The sequence below is a fragment of the Castor canadensis genome, chromosome 11 (genome assembly GCF_047511655.1).
Source record: "Castor canadensis chromosome 11, mCasCan1.hap1v2, whole genome shotgun sequence".
In the NCBI taxonomy this organism is placed as follows: domain Eukaryota; kingdom Metazoa; phylum Chordata; class Mammalia; order Rodentia; family Castoridae; genus Castor; species Castor canadensis.
The window spans coordinates 82,880,407-82,894,353 of NC_133396.1; positions in this window are offsets into that span (position 1 = coordinate 82,880,407).

The following is a 13,947-nucleotide window of genomic DNA, read 5'->3' on the forward strand; positions in this document are numbered from 1 at the left end:
ATTGCTATGCTTATGCTTTGAATGCTAAGAACACGATCTGAGTCAGAAATATCTAAAAACATGGAACCTTTAAAATCCTTTTACAGAGTTACCTCATACGAAATGTTTTCCTAAAGCCACGTCTTCCTAACACTATATAGAACTAATTCTATATCACTGAATCACAGACTTCACTTCTAACCCCTGCAGGAAGGTTAAGACTTTCTTTATCCCTCTATTGTTTCCATCTGTCTCTTTGTACCTTAGACCATTGTGACAGTCACTCAAGCTGCTCACAGAACATTTCCAGTTCTTCACCTCTGGACTCAGGCTAGGAGTATACTTTCCTGATCCCTTTGTGATTGGGCGGGACTGTATGAACAGTTCTAAGCCAATAGTTCTGAGCAGAAGTAACCAGTGTCTTTCCTGGTAGAGCTTCAACTGCCAATGAGAGACTTTGCAGTAATTATCAAGATGATGGTCACTCTATCCGCCTGACAACTTGAGTGATTATGAGGACAGAGTTCACACCTCAGTGTGAAGGACTCTCTGAGGGAGGACACCAGTAACAAGACTTCCACGAGGGCCCTAAGCAAGCAGGTTAGCATCTGTGCACACAAAAGAAAAACACGGGAATGGTGGGGGTTATGAGAAGAGATGAGGGAAGACTAAGATGAACCTCCCCATGACCTGAAGGTGCCACCTGCCAGAAGTCACACACATTTGTTTTCCTAAGCCCTTTCCCTCTCTTACTCTAAAAAAAAAATGGGGAGAGAGACACCACTTCTTCCTACAGACCTCATCTTATCTACATGTAGGCTTTACTTTATACTTTCACAAATATCTTCTTTGACTCTGTTGCTAAATTCTATACAATTCTAAGTTAGAGGTGGTTGCTAAGTACATTGTAACATACAAAAGCAAATGCATTTTTAACCGTATGATTTTTCTTTTGATCAAAATTGCCACATACCCATGTACTTAGATAGAGTTCCATCTATAGGTGTGCAAAAAGAATTCTAATTTGTAGCTTTTATTATTAAAATAGCATAATCTGAATAGAACAAGTTGAGAAGAATATGATCTGAATAACATGTAAATAGATGTTGCATGTAGTAATTCCACTTGTGTGTCTGTGAATATCAGACTTTGATATCAATGAATAAGTTTAAGATATGAGTTATGCCAAAATAGAGAACTCCATAATGTATGAATAGATTTACCCTTATGGTAGGTAGTTTTACAAATTTAACAAATTTTCATACTACCTAAAAAGTAACATGAAAAAAGTAATATGCTAAAGAGGTATTGAATACAGGAGTAAAAATTAATGTAAATAATTGAGAAAAAAAAAGAATTAGAACCATTGGCTTGGCCATGTGGAAGAAATTTTAATTATAGCCCAACCTCACACTGTACCACTGAACACAAAAATAAGTTCCAACTGGATTATCAAGGATAAACATAAAAACAGAGTTATAAAAGTATCAGGAAAAATACAGTATACTTTTATACTTATGAGTTTGGAAAGCCTTCCAAAGTAAGGCATAAATCTAGACACCATAAAGTTAAATATTGGTATGTTAAACCTTGTAAAAATTAAGAACTTCAATATGATAAAAGATATCATTAGTAAAATTAAAGGCAAGAACCAAAGTCAGAGAAAATAATTTCAAAATATATAGCAAAATGTTAGTAAATATATATAGAGAATCTACAAATCAATAGAAAAGTGTGCCTCAGATGTAAATAGGTATTTCACAGTAGGAGTACTACATGTGGTCAATAAACATATCAAAGGATACTTAACCTCAGTTATAATTAGAGAAATGCAAAATATGGCACCATTCTTACCAATAAGGTAGACAAAATTAAAATCTTAAAAAACTTACTAATTTCCAGAATTGGCCAAGGTGTGGAGAAATAGTCTTTCTTCTTCTGTTGGTATAACTCTTAGAAGGCAATTAACAATATCTTTCAAAACAATAAACATGAAAATTTGACCCCCAAATTCCATTTCTAGGAATCTAACCAGCAGAAATACTTATTTATGATAGTAACAATGTTTACTGAACATATAAAGCCTTGTGTAAAGCCTTGTGTAAGTGCAGCAAACCCTGTAAGGTAAGTTCTATTCTTGTCCCATTTTATGGACAAGGAAACAGAGGCAAGTTGTTTACCTTAACAGGACTGGGAAGTGGTAAATGCAATGATTCAGATACAGCTCTCTCACCACTGGACTGCCTCTCTCAAAGAAATATTCATAGAAATATTTATTGCACTTCTTTTTGTAATAAATATAATGATGAATAAAACATAACTGTTTATTAACAGGAGAAATGGTTATATGGCAAATTCAGATTTTAAGATATTATGCATAATTCAAAAGAATGAGCCCCAAAGAATTGAAAGCATAGAGTCACACAAAAACATGTGGAATGTTCTAGTAGCATTATGCATGAAAACCTAAAAGTGGAATCAACCCAAATGTCCATCAGCTGATGACTGGATACACAAAATGTGGCACACACACATACAATGGATGTTATTCAGCTCTAAAAAGGAATGCAGTACTGTTGCATGCTATCCACAGATGAACCCTGAAAACATGCTAAGTGAAAGAAGTCACACACAAAAGGCCACAGACTGCATGATTCCACTTATATGAAATGTTCAAAATAGGCAATCCAGAGAGACAGAACATAGTTTAGTGTTACCAGGAAATTAAAGGGACAGGAGAATTGGGACTAACTGCAAATACAGAGATGGAATGGTGGTTCATTTTCTGTGTCAACTTGACTAGGTTCAGTGATGCCTAGATCACTAGTAGAGACATTATTTCAGTCAGCAAGGGTGTCTCAGAAGAGATTAGCATTTGAATAAGTAGACCACCTTTACCATTGTGGGCATACACCTTCCAATCTATGCATAAAGGCGAATTTTCTTTCTCTCCCTCTCTCTCAGTTGAAACGTCCTTCTCTCAGACTTTGGAGTCTTGGTTTAGGGGCTTTTAGCCTATAGTCTCTGGAATTTATACTAATGACACCTCCCCCACTCCCCAGTTCTCAGGCCTTTGGCCTCAAAACTGAATTATACCACTGGCCTTCCTGGTACTTCAGTTTACAGATGGCAGTTTATGGGACTTCTCAGTCTCCATGGTTTTTGAGCCAATTCTCACAACGTTTTGCCCATATATCTACATTTATAAATCTATATCTCTATCCATATCCATCTATAACCATACCTAGACATAAATATATAGAAAATTTGAAATCTATATCTAGATATAGATATATTATTACTTCTATTTCTCTGGGAAAACATAATATACCTTTTATTCTTTCTTTTTTTTCTTTCCTGCTTCTTTTCATGTGATGAAAGTTCCTGGTGATGGTTAGACAACATAGTGAGTATACTAAAAACCATTGAATTGTACTCTTTTTTGTGTGTGTGTGTGTGGTACTGGGATTTGAACTCAAGTCCTACACCTTAAGCTACTCCACCAGACTTTTTTTGTGCTGGATATTTTTCGAGATAGTCTCACAAACAATTTGCCTGGGCTGGCTTCAAACAATGATCCTTCTGATCTCTGCCTCTTGAGTAGCTAGGATTACAGGCTTGAGATACTGGCGCCCAGCAAATTGTACACTTTAAAATGATGCAGTTTATGGTGTGTGAATTGTATCTCAATTTGAAAAGGAATGGGAAAAAGTATTTTTGTATGACACACAAAAAAAGGTTAGATAATAAAAGCAAGCCTCAAAACAGTATGGGAAGCATTGCTTCCACTCATAAAAGAGAAACAATAAACATGCTTCCGAACATATAGGGTTAAGTAAGGACGAATGTGTCCTAGTCCATTAAGAGGTTTCTACTGGAGAGAAAATGTATTTGGGAGAGACAAGTGAAAGGGAGACTCACATTTTACTCTACATACTTACATTACAATGAGCATATACTGCTTTTACAATTTTAAAAGCAACAAAAATGAAAACAAAAGCACTTACAAATAAACAACTAAACAAACAAACAAACAAAAAAACCCAAAAAAACTCTGAAAATAAGCTGTAGGCAAAAAATAGCAGGTTGTAATGGAAAAGCCCCTGGAGTTATAGCTAGGAGGCAGCAGTCCTGGCCCAACTGTGCATTAATGACCTGGTGTCATTAGGAAAATCCATCTGGCATGTCTGGTCCTCAGTGTCCTTAAATGTCAAACAAGAAAGTCCGACCAAAAGGCCATCATAGTGCTTTTACCTCTAGGATCTTTGGATTCCATGAAAGGCCATTCGTTCTTCTTCCTTGCTTTGTTGCCAAGGTTACTTGCAGTTCCAGCATTTCAGACCATATTTTAGACAAGACAGCAGTATAGCCATGAATTTACACACATTCCAAAATACTAACCTTAGGGGAAAAGGGTCATCAACCTCATTGCCCAGCATCTGCTTAATCGTGACCTTTTTTGTTTTATCCATTAGCAGTTAGTTACGTGGACCTTATGACTGAACAGAGTAATAAAATAATTCTTGGACAAAGAAGATAATTGGCCAGACAGCTCAATTTTTTGCTTAATATGTTGAAATCTCATTTCAGAAAGCATGCTGTCCTGAAATAATTTATTTTCCTTTCATCGTGTACATAACCTCTCCATTGTCTTTTCATTAAATTCTGCCTGGCCCTGAACAGACAAAGAGAATGTTACACGAAAATGTGAGAGGGAAAGGAAGGGGGAGGGGGAGGGGAGGGGGAGGGGAGGGGGGAGAGGGAAGGGGAAGGGAGAAGGAGAGGGAGAAGCAATTGCCAATTGCCCTGAGAAGTCAGGGTGTCAAGGAGGAGGGCTCAATTAAATACCATACATGAATGGTCAGGCATGTAGGAGAATGAGGGACATTTCTGCCCCCTTCTCCACAAGCTTTTCAGCTGCTTTGTCTGGTGGTGCCTGCAGAGGTGCATAGTGGGCATAATACCCATCTGAAGGGCCCAGGAAAGAATCCTCCCGAAGCAGGTGTTCACGATCCCACAGCTGGACCAACACCATTAAGCACAGTGCTGGCTCAGAAAGTGCCAGTGTTCTACCCTATTCCATCTTCCATGAGGGAACTGAAATACAGTACAAAGAACCTAAATGTTGCAGCATGTAATACCTCAGTTCATATCCTGTTTCTGCCACTTACTATCTGCAGGACCTTGTGAAACCTACCAATAAAAACCAAGTGGGGTTGACATGAAAGTTAAACAGGACAACATATGCAAAATGCCTGTAACAGTGCCTGGCCCACAGTAGGCAATGAATGAGAAACCAATCTTGTTTTTCACCTCTGAATTCTTGAAGGACACCCAGGCTTTGGATTTTGCCCAAGTGGAGTGCAAAGCTTTTTTTTTTTCTTTAGTACTAGGGATTGAGCCCAGGGCCTCCCACTTGCTAAGCAGGTGCTCTACCACTTAAGCCATGCCCCCATCTCCATCATCATCTATATACAACCCCTCTCCTTTCTCATTACACTTCTAGATTTCATTTTATTGAGAGATGGGTTAATTGTTATTCCCCAATGACTAAATAGGTGGCACAGGGTATATATGTGTGTGAGTGGGATGAACTTATCACATGGCAGAATTGTGTGTGTGCTCAGCCCACTTTTTGCTCCATTTTGATTTGCATATATTAGTTACACAAAAGGGTTTTCATTGTGATATTTCCATATGCATACAATGTACACCATCAAATTCACCCTCTCTCATTTCCTCTCATCTCTGCTCCCCCTTCTTAAAACAGATTTCAGCATTCTATTTCTATACATGCATATGAAGTACTTTGACCATACTCACTCTACATACCCTCTCCCTTCACCCTCCCCCCTCTGCCAAATAATCCCCCCAAAGCAGGAGCTGTTTTACCCTCCTGTTATGCATTATTAAAGACTAGATTCCATGTATGAAAACATGCAATATTTGTCTTTCTTGGTCCAGCTTATTTTGCTCAACATGAGTTTTCATTCCATCCATTGACTGTAAACAACTTAACTTCATTCTTCTTTATGGCTGAATAATACTTCATTTGTGTATATACCACATTCATTGGTTGATGGCCACCTAGGCTGATTCTACATTTTGGCTATTGTAAGTAGTGCTGCTATAAACATGGATGTGCAGGTATGTTGACTGTATGTTGACACCCAGCCCACTTTTAAGCTGACAGAGTCTCCTTAGCCTTTTGCTGTGTTGGGCACTGATTCAAAGGCCAGATCAGGCTCAGTGGGATGAGTCTCATATACCTGGGAAATTCATAAGCTGTGTAGCTAGCTGTCCAAGATGTAGGCTATGGAAAGCTCATGCACTGGCAGCCACGCAAGACCCATCAAGAATTGGAAGGTACACATTATTAAAGCTGTGACTTTCTTTTTTTTTTCTTTGTTTGGTGCTATTGGGGTTTGACCTCAGGGCCTTGCACTTGCTAGACAGGCATTCTGCTGCTTGAGCTACATCTCCAGCCCTTTCTGCTATAGTTTATTTTTCAGGTAAGGTCTGTGATTTTTTGCTTGGGGCCAGCCTCAGAACATGATCTTCCTACTTCTACCTTCTATATAGCTGGGATTACAAGCATGAACCACCATGTCCAGCCATGAATGTTACTTTTTGATCCTCTTCCCTGACCAGCAGAGTCAGATGTGAGGCATTCAGTCATTCAGGAAAGACATGATAAACTGATAGGCAGGTAGCTGTGTAGCAAAGAGAAGCTGTGAGCCAGGTGCCTGTGGCTGATGCCTGCAATCCTAGCTATTCAGGAGGCAGAGATCAGGAGGATCTTCGTTTGAAGCCAGCCCTGGCAAATAGTTTTCAAGACCCTATCTCAAAAAAAAACCCATTACAAAAAAAGGGCTGGTGAAGTGGCTCAAGGTATAGGCCCTGAGTTCAAACACCAGTAGAGAAAAAGAAAAAGTGAAGCTGTGGAACTCCCAGGGCCTAAGCTGTGAGGGAACTTGGGCCCTGGGCAGCCCAGGGGTGCCATTCTCAGGAAGGTAGATAGACAGGTAAGACAAATAGGTGGGGTCCCTTCCATCCTGTTTGACTTTCTTCCCTGCTGAGGGAGCATGGTATTTCTTAATGATAGAGGTAGGGTACCCCATAAAGGGCACCTTGGATAGAGTAACATTTCATTCCAGAAACCCGTAGTAGCTGTGCCTTCAGCCCTGACATTCTCAGACAGCTCATCACAAGGTTCAGCTAGGCTGCTGTAAATGATGCTGGGAGCAGTGCTATTCTAGGCAAGGTGTGGGCCCAAGTCCACAGCCCTGCTTCAGAGTGACTGACGTGGTCCTTACCTGCTGGAGGTGACTGGCTTAGTCAGTGCTCTCCACTTGAGTCAAACTTCTGCACAGAACACACAGCCTGTTCAAGAATGCATCGTGTTCTTCAAGGTAAAGAGAACAGGACAGCCACAAGCTTCCACTGGAAAATGGACAGCCTGGGTCATGAGAACCATGTGAATTTCAGTTGGAGCAGGAAGCTGACTGCATCCCACTAAGGGCTCCGCAGGAAGGAACAGGTATGTGGCAAGTAAGAAGACTGACCTTGCCCTGGATTGTGTAAAATAGCAATTCTTCCATATAATCTACTATTCAACTCTCAAATTCATGCATGGTGCCTGAAGGGTTTCTGCTTCCTTTCACTAAGCAAATTGATTAGGGACATTAAGACTTGCATTTGGACTCTGCCAGTGTCCTGAGGATAGTGCATATGGGCCTTGGACTGGAAAAAAGGCAAGTCCTGGGAGCTCTGGTCTTCACCACCAGGACTCATGGCCAGCCTTGATCACAAGAGATGGTCTTCATGGGCCAAAGCACTGCAGGAGAAAGCCACATGAGACAGCAGTGCTGTGTCTCCAGCTCCCAATGGCCTCACAGTGTCACCTGGTGTTACTCCTGTGCATTACTCGGTTCACTTTACCCCTTCTCTGAATGACCATCCAAACCTCACCTCCTACAATCTTTTTTTTTTTCTTCATTTTTCTTTTATTATTCATATGTGCATACACCTCCTACAATCTTAACTTTACCCATCCTCGTTATCGCCTTCCCTCTTGTCTTAGAGGCTGAGGTTTCCCTTTCTGTGGCCAAGGCCTCCACCTATATCCTAACCACTCAGGACCTCTCCTCCCCTTTTACCTACAAAATCATCTTGTGGTCCTCTCCCTTTTACTAGTCTCTCTCACAGTGAAATCCCTTCTTTGATTGCATCCTTCTCTATCATGTGTCCTGTAGATTTCCTTATGAGCCAATTCTGCTTCAAACTCAGGCAATGTGGGAGGCTCAGGAGTTCAGCGGTCAAAGCCCAGATGCTCATGTGGGAAAGGAGTAGGGTAGACATTCGGGACATGGAATGAAAAGGGAACTGAAGATGGTATGCCAGGTGAATGAGGATGAGAACCAAATAGACAGTTGCATACTGTATCTATCCAAAATGCTCTTGACAAAGAGGGAAAAAATGGTTAGAAGTTTAAGGACTTAGAAGTAGGGTTAGGAAAATAAAGCCAAAAGTTTCAGTAGGCTGGCTGGATAAGAGTTGAGCAGAAAGCTTTTCTCAAGGTGCTGATGGCTGCAACCAAGCCTCCGTTTCTGGATGCACGTAGCCTTGCCCATGGGTGGAGAGGGAGCGTTTAAGGAGGCCAGACCTGTCTGGACACTTCCTCCTCTGCCAGTCTTCTTTAAAGGATTCTCAATGATCATTGCTGTACTCCCTTAGTTCAAGTTCATTTTAGAACACACTGTAAGCCAGGCACGGTGGGTCAAGCCTGTAATCCTAGTCACTAAGGAGGGAGCAATCAGGAAGATCTCAGTTCAAGGACAATCCAGGCAAAAAGTTCACAAGTTCCCCAATGGCTGGGCTTGGTGATAATGCGCCTGCCATCCCCAGCTGCACAGAGAAGCAGAATTAGGAGGAGGGTGGTCCAGGATGGCTGGGGCATAAAAAATGAGAATTTATCTCAAAATTAACTAAAGCACAAAGGATCTCAGGCATGGCTCAAGCAGTAGCGTAACTGCCTAGCAAGTGCAAGGCTCTGTTTGGTCTCTTCTCTGAGTGTTCCTCCATGTGTCTCTCCTTCTCCTTCTTGGCTGCCCAGGGTGTGTTTTATACCTGGCAGGTTTGTGCCAGACTCTTCTAACCACACTCACAGTCATTGGGCATATGACAATCATATGGATTTTATGTCAACGGTTTTGTTGCTAACTCCCAAATCTAATATCTGGTGCACACATCTCTCTTGGGCATGAGACTCACATATGAATTGTTTGGCTGTGAGGTCCCACAAATGTGTCTGCGTTGATATTAAAGTGTGCCGAGTGGCACATGGAAGTAAGGGAAGAGCTGCAGGAGAAAGTAATGGGTGGTCTGCTAAAAACAAGCTGCTAGAAGACGGGATTTTTGAATGATCTCACCATGAAGAAATGACAAATGTTTAAGATGATGGATCTTAAACCTGGATTGATAATTGCACAGTGTGTACATATATGGAAGGTGTGTACCTCATATTGTACTCTATAGGTATGTACAAAAGTAAAACTTTAAAAGATATAGCAAAGAAAAGGTAAAAAAGCCAAAGAATGGTGCTTTTTTTTTTTTTTTTTTTGGCAGTATTGGGAATTGAACCAAGGGTCTTGTGCTTGTCTTGTAAGTGCCCTACCACTTGAGCCATATGCCCAATTTTTTTGTTTGTGTGTGTCTTTATTTTTATGATTTATGATAGAGTCTCACTGAGTCCTTTGCCTGAGCAGACTTCTAACTCGTGAACTTCCTGTCTCTGCCTCCCAAGTGGCTGGAATTATGGCCTATGCCACAATGTCCAGCCAAGAACAATGCTTTCAACTTTTCTCTGAGATGCTTACACACTCCAAACCCTATGGCATTAGAATAACTAAATTAATATCTTTGAGCATATCTGACTTTACCTCTTTCCTAATTGAGAGACCAAGCAGACTTAGGTCACAGAATCGTCAATCTGGGAGCACTATTGTTACTGGAATTCACTCTGCAAATGGGTTCCCCTCTTTGGCCAATTCTTGGATGATATTAGTTTTATTTCCTCTGAAAGAAAATCTGGCTGGCCCACCTAGTCTTTATATGCCTGGCCCTTAGTAGCTGGGCCACCTCGGATACAATGACCCTGCAGCAGCAATTTGTTACCATACATTGGACCCAAAAACTAAGGCTCAAGAGGGCTAATTTGATTCAGAAGTGGGGTAAAGAGACTTGCATATAGGCTGAGTTTGTAAGACCTATGTGCTTTCTACTATACCACACTGGGATAAATCACAAACCACAGAAAAAGAGTGAGTTAAATGTGTGTGTACTATACATCAATAATTTGCCATTAGCCCTACTGACTAACATGTGACATATTCCAACTGAATTTTTTTCCTAAACTGAGGGTTCAGATTATGTAACTCAATTGAGTATTCTTCCAAAATAATTCTTTTTTGTTGTTGTTGTTGAAGTTTTAGCAAGGATTTATTTTAGTATGACAGGATAAAGTTTAGACAAGGTGGGGGGGTAGAGAAGAAAGAACGGGAAATATTTCCTGTTCCCCATGCAGGAAATGGGAGCAAAGACCCTCCAAAATAATTCTTGAATTAAAAAAAAAGTTCTCTAAGTAGATTAAAAAGCAACTTTGTTTATTTTTAAGCACACTTATTTTTAATGAGAAATACAGAAAATTCCTTTTCCTCTGCTCTGAGAATCCTCTACATCTACCACAGCCATTAACACATCACAGTGCTGTCTTCTACACCACGTTCTGCTCATGCCCACTGGTAAACTACTTACTATTGCATTAGGTTAGCTCAGCCAGTCTGATTATAGGACTAGGAGATCAATTCAGAGCTTCTGAGTAACTTTGTTTTTATATCCGCCTTCCCTTTAGGATTGGGAAAGTAACAGATGCTCATTGTAGAAAAGGCAAACCCTGCAGCTGTCTTAGGAAGTAAAAAGGCCTGAGAACTCCACCCCCAGACTAACAGCTATTAGTAATGTGGTACGTGGTCCTTCAGATTTCTTCCTTTCGCGTGCTAGCACACACTATGCGTACATGTATGTCAGATGAAGGCTCTGCCATGCATACTACCTGGCTTTTTTTTTTTTTTTTTAACTTAACCACTTAACTGTCTTTGTCAGGATCTATAGATTGATCTCAGTTTTCAGATAGCTTTTGACAAAGGAAAACATCCATTTCACAGACAAAAAATACATTTCCACTATTTTGCCTATGCACCCCTTAAGGTTTAGGTGAGAAAGTAGGGCTATATGTTACCTGTTGTACCTATCACCCACCACTCCTGGAAAAAAAATCAAAGTATATTAATTGGTGCTACTATGAAACAGTAAATTGTAACTAACTCAGCCCTTGAAAAACAATTAGGCAATTATGTCACATTTTAAATTAGCAGCCAATGGACAAGAGCTGAAATGAGTAATGTTTTGGAAAATTCCCTCCCATGGAGTTGTCTTCAGGTGGTGGCGCTAAGGCTGGGAGGTGTTGTCAACAGCTTGCCATCAGCTAGAAACACACTTCCCGAACCTCAGCGCTGATTTGCTAAAGCCTTGCATTTAGTGAGAAACACAAGACAGATGATTCAGTGTGCCGGGCAATTCATTAACCCGTCAAGGGCTTTCTTCCTGAGCCCGGGATAAATAGAAAAAGGAATGTAATCCTTAAGCAACAAAGGGCGCTATTGGAGGGAGGGGAACACACACAGACAAGACAAGAAAGAAATCCTTTTCCATCTGCAACAACCAGTTGTCCCTTGAACTCACACAGATTTTCACCAAGAATTGATCCTGGCTGGCAGCAAAATAAGTTTTTCCCCCCAGCTCTCTTGGAAATGGGAAGTGACATATTCCCATTCTCCTTGATAGACCACACTCACAGAAGGCAGTATGTCTTTAGTGCCCCAAGGTTTGGAATGGCTGCAAAGAACCAAAGAAGCAGGCTGAGCCTGGTGAGGATTTTAGAGGAGACCAAAGAGAATACATGTTCTCAGTTGAGCACAAAAATCAACATTCGTCCAGGGAGCACGTGACATTTGATCTGCTAGAACCCAAGGCATGGATCTCAGAAAACTCAACCTGCTATGTTCTCTTTCATTGCTTTCACATAACTTCTGGGTTTATCAGGGAATGCTGAAGTTAGACCTACTTGAAATAAATGTTTCGTGAGAATGTTCTATTACTGTTTTCCAAAATATTTCCTTTATTATTTCTTTATTTCAGGAGATACTTTAATATCCAACTATGACCCTAGGTTTGGGACTCTCTTTTTCAACAGAGAAGTTTAATAGTGCTAAATATTTAGAAGAGAAATTTCCCTTCTTGTCCCTAAATCTTTTTGTTTGCTGTCATTAACACACAGTCTGACAAGCAGATTGCTGGAACATTCGTATTTTCTCTCAATGTAATAGTGTGAGAGTGGTAAAGTAGGTTTGGAGGGACAAAAGAAGAATAGTTGAAATTTCTTAAACTATTTGTGGAGCTGTCTTAAATTTTCAGTAATCTTATTCTCGTTAACAGTGTGTGTTAATAATTATTAGCGTGACCAGCTGTTCCAGTTTGCTCAGGATAGTCTTGGTTTATGCCTGTGGTCCAAGAATAATAAATAGCATCTACTTTCTTTCTCAAAAGTGTTCTGGTTTGAATGCTGAACTATATGGTCATTCTTGAAGGTGTGGCTCAAGTAGTATAGTGCCTGCTTTGCAAGCACAAAGCCCTGAGTTCAAATTCCAGTCCCACCAAAAGTAAATAAAAAAAAAAAAAATGGTAGTTTTAACCTCTCTAATATTTGCCAGGCACTGTAAATGCCTGTAAATCCTGCCTACTCAGAAGGCAGAGATCAGGAGGATCACAGTTCAAAGGCAGCCTGGGCAAGTCGTTTGAGAGATCCTATCTCAAAAATACCCAACACAGCTGGGCGCCAGTGGCTCATGCCTGTTATCCTAGCTACTCAGGAGGCAGAGATCAGGAGGATCGTGGTTTGAAACCAGCCTGGGCAAACAGTTCTTGAGACCCTATCTTGAAAACCTTTCACAAAAATAGGGCTGGTGTAGTGGCTCCAGATGAAGGCCCTGAGTTCAAGCCCCAGTACCACACACACACACACACACACACACACAAATACCCAACACAAAACAGGGCTGGGAGAGTGGCTCAAATGGTAGGGTACCTGCCTAGCAAGAGTGAGGCCCTGAGTTCAAACCTTAGTACCACCAAATAAATGAATAAATAAAGAAGTCAATTATATGGTCACTCTATTAATATATGACAGTATTTTGCCTTCACAATGGTGATGACTACACAAACTGTACTTTGAATCATATATTAACTTTGTATTAAATAATGACGTTTTAAGTTAAAATTTTAAGCATTCATGTCATTCACCCTAAAAGTTTCCCTTCTCTGAGTCTATTCTATAGGAATTCTCTTGTTATAAGCAGATGATATACACACACAAACATGTATACAGGAACACTTCGTGCAGACAAGAAAAAATATCTAAATGCTTATCAATGAGAGGTTAAACTGGGTGCCAGTGGCTCATACCTGTAATTCTAGCTATCAAGAGGCAGAGATCAGAAGGATCGTGGTTCGAAGCCAGCCTGGGCAAATAGTTCTCGAGACCCTATCTTGAAAAAAATCTATCACAAGAAAAGGGCTGGTGGAGTGGCTCAAGATGTAGACCCTGAGTTCAAGCTCCCCAAAATAGGAGGTTAAATACAGTAGAATTCTTTGTAACTATATCAAATAAGTTGGTAGATCTATATGTAGGGGTGATATGGTGAAATGTTCAAGACATTTTTGAATAAAAAAGTAAGTTGTAGAACTAAGCAGATCTGGTATTGCTTGCTGTCGTTGGCTCCAGGAAGCCTTTAACTTCTCCAGTAAGCTCTTCCAGCTCCTACCCCTAAATTCTGCCAAATCAACATCAAC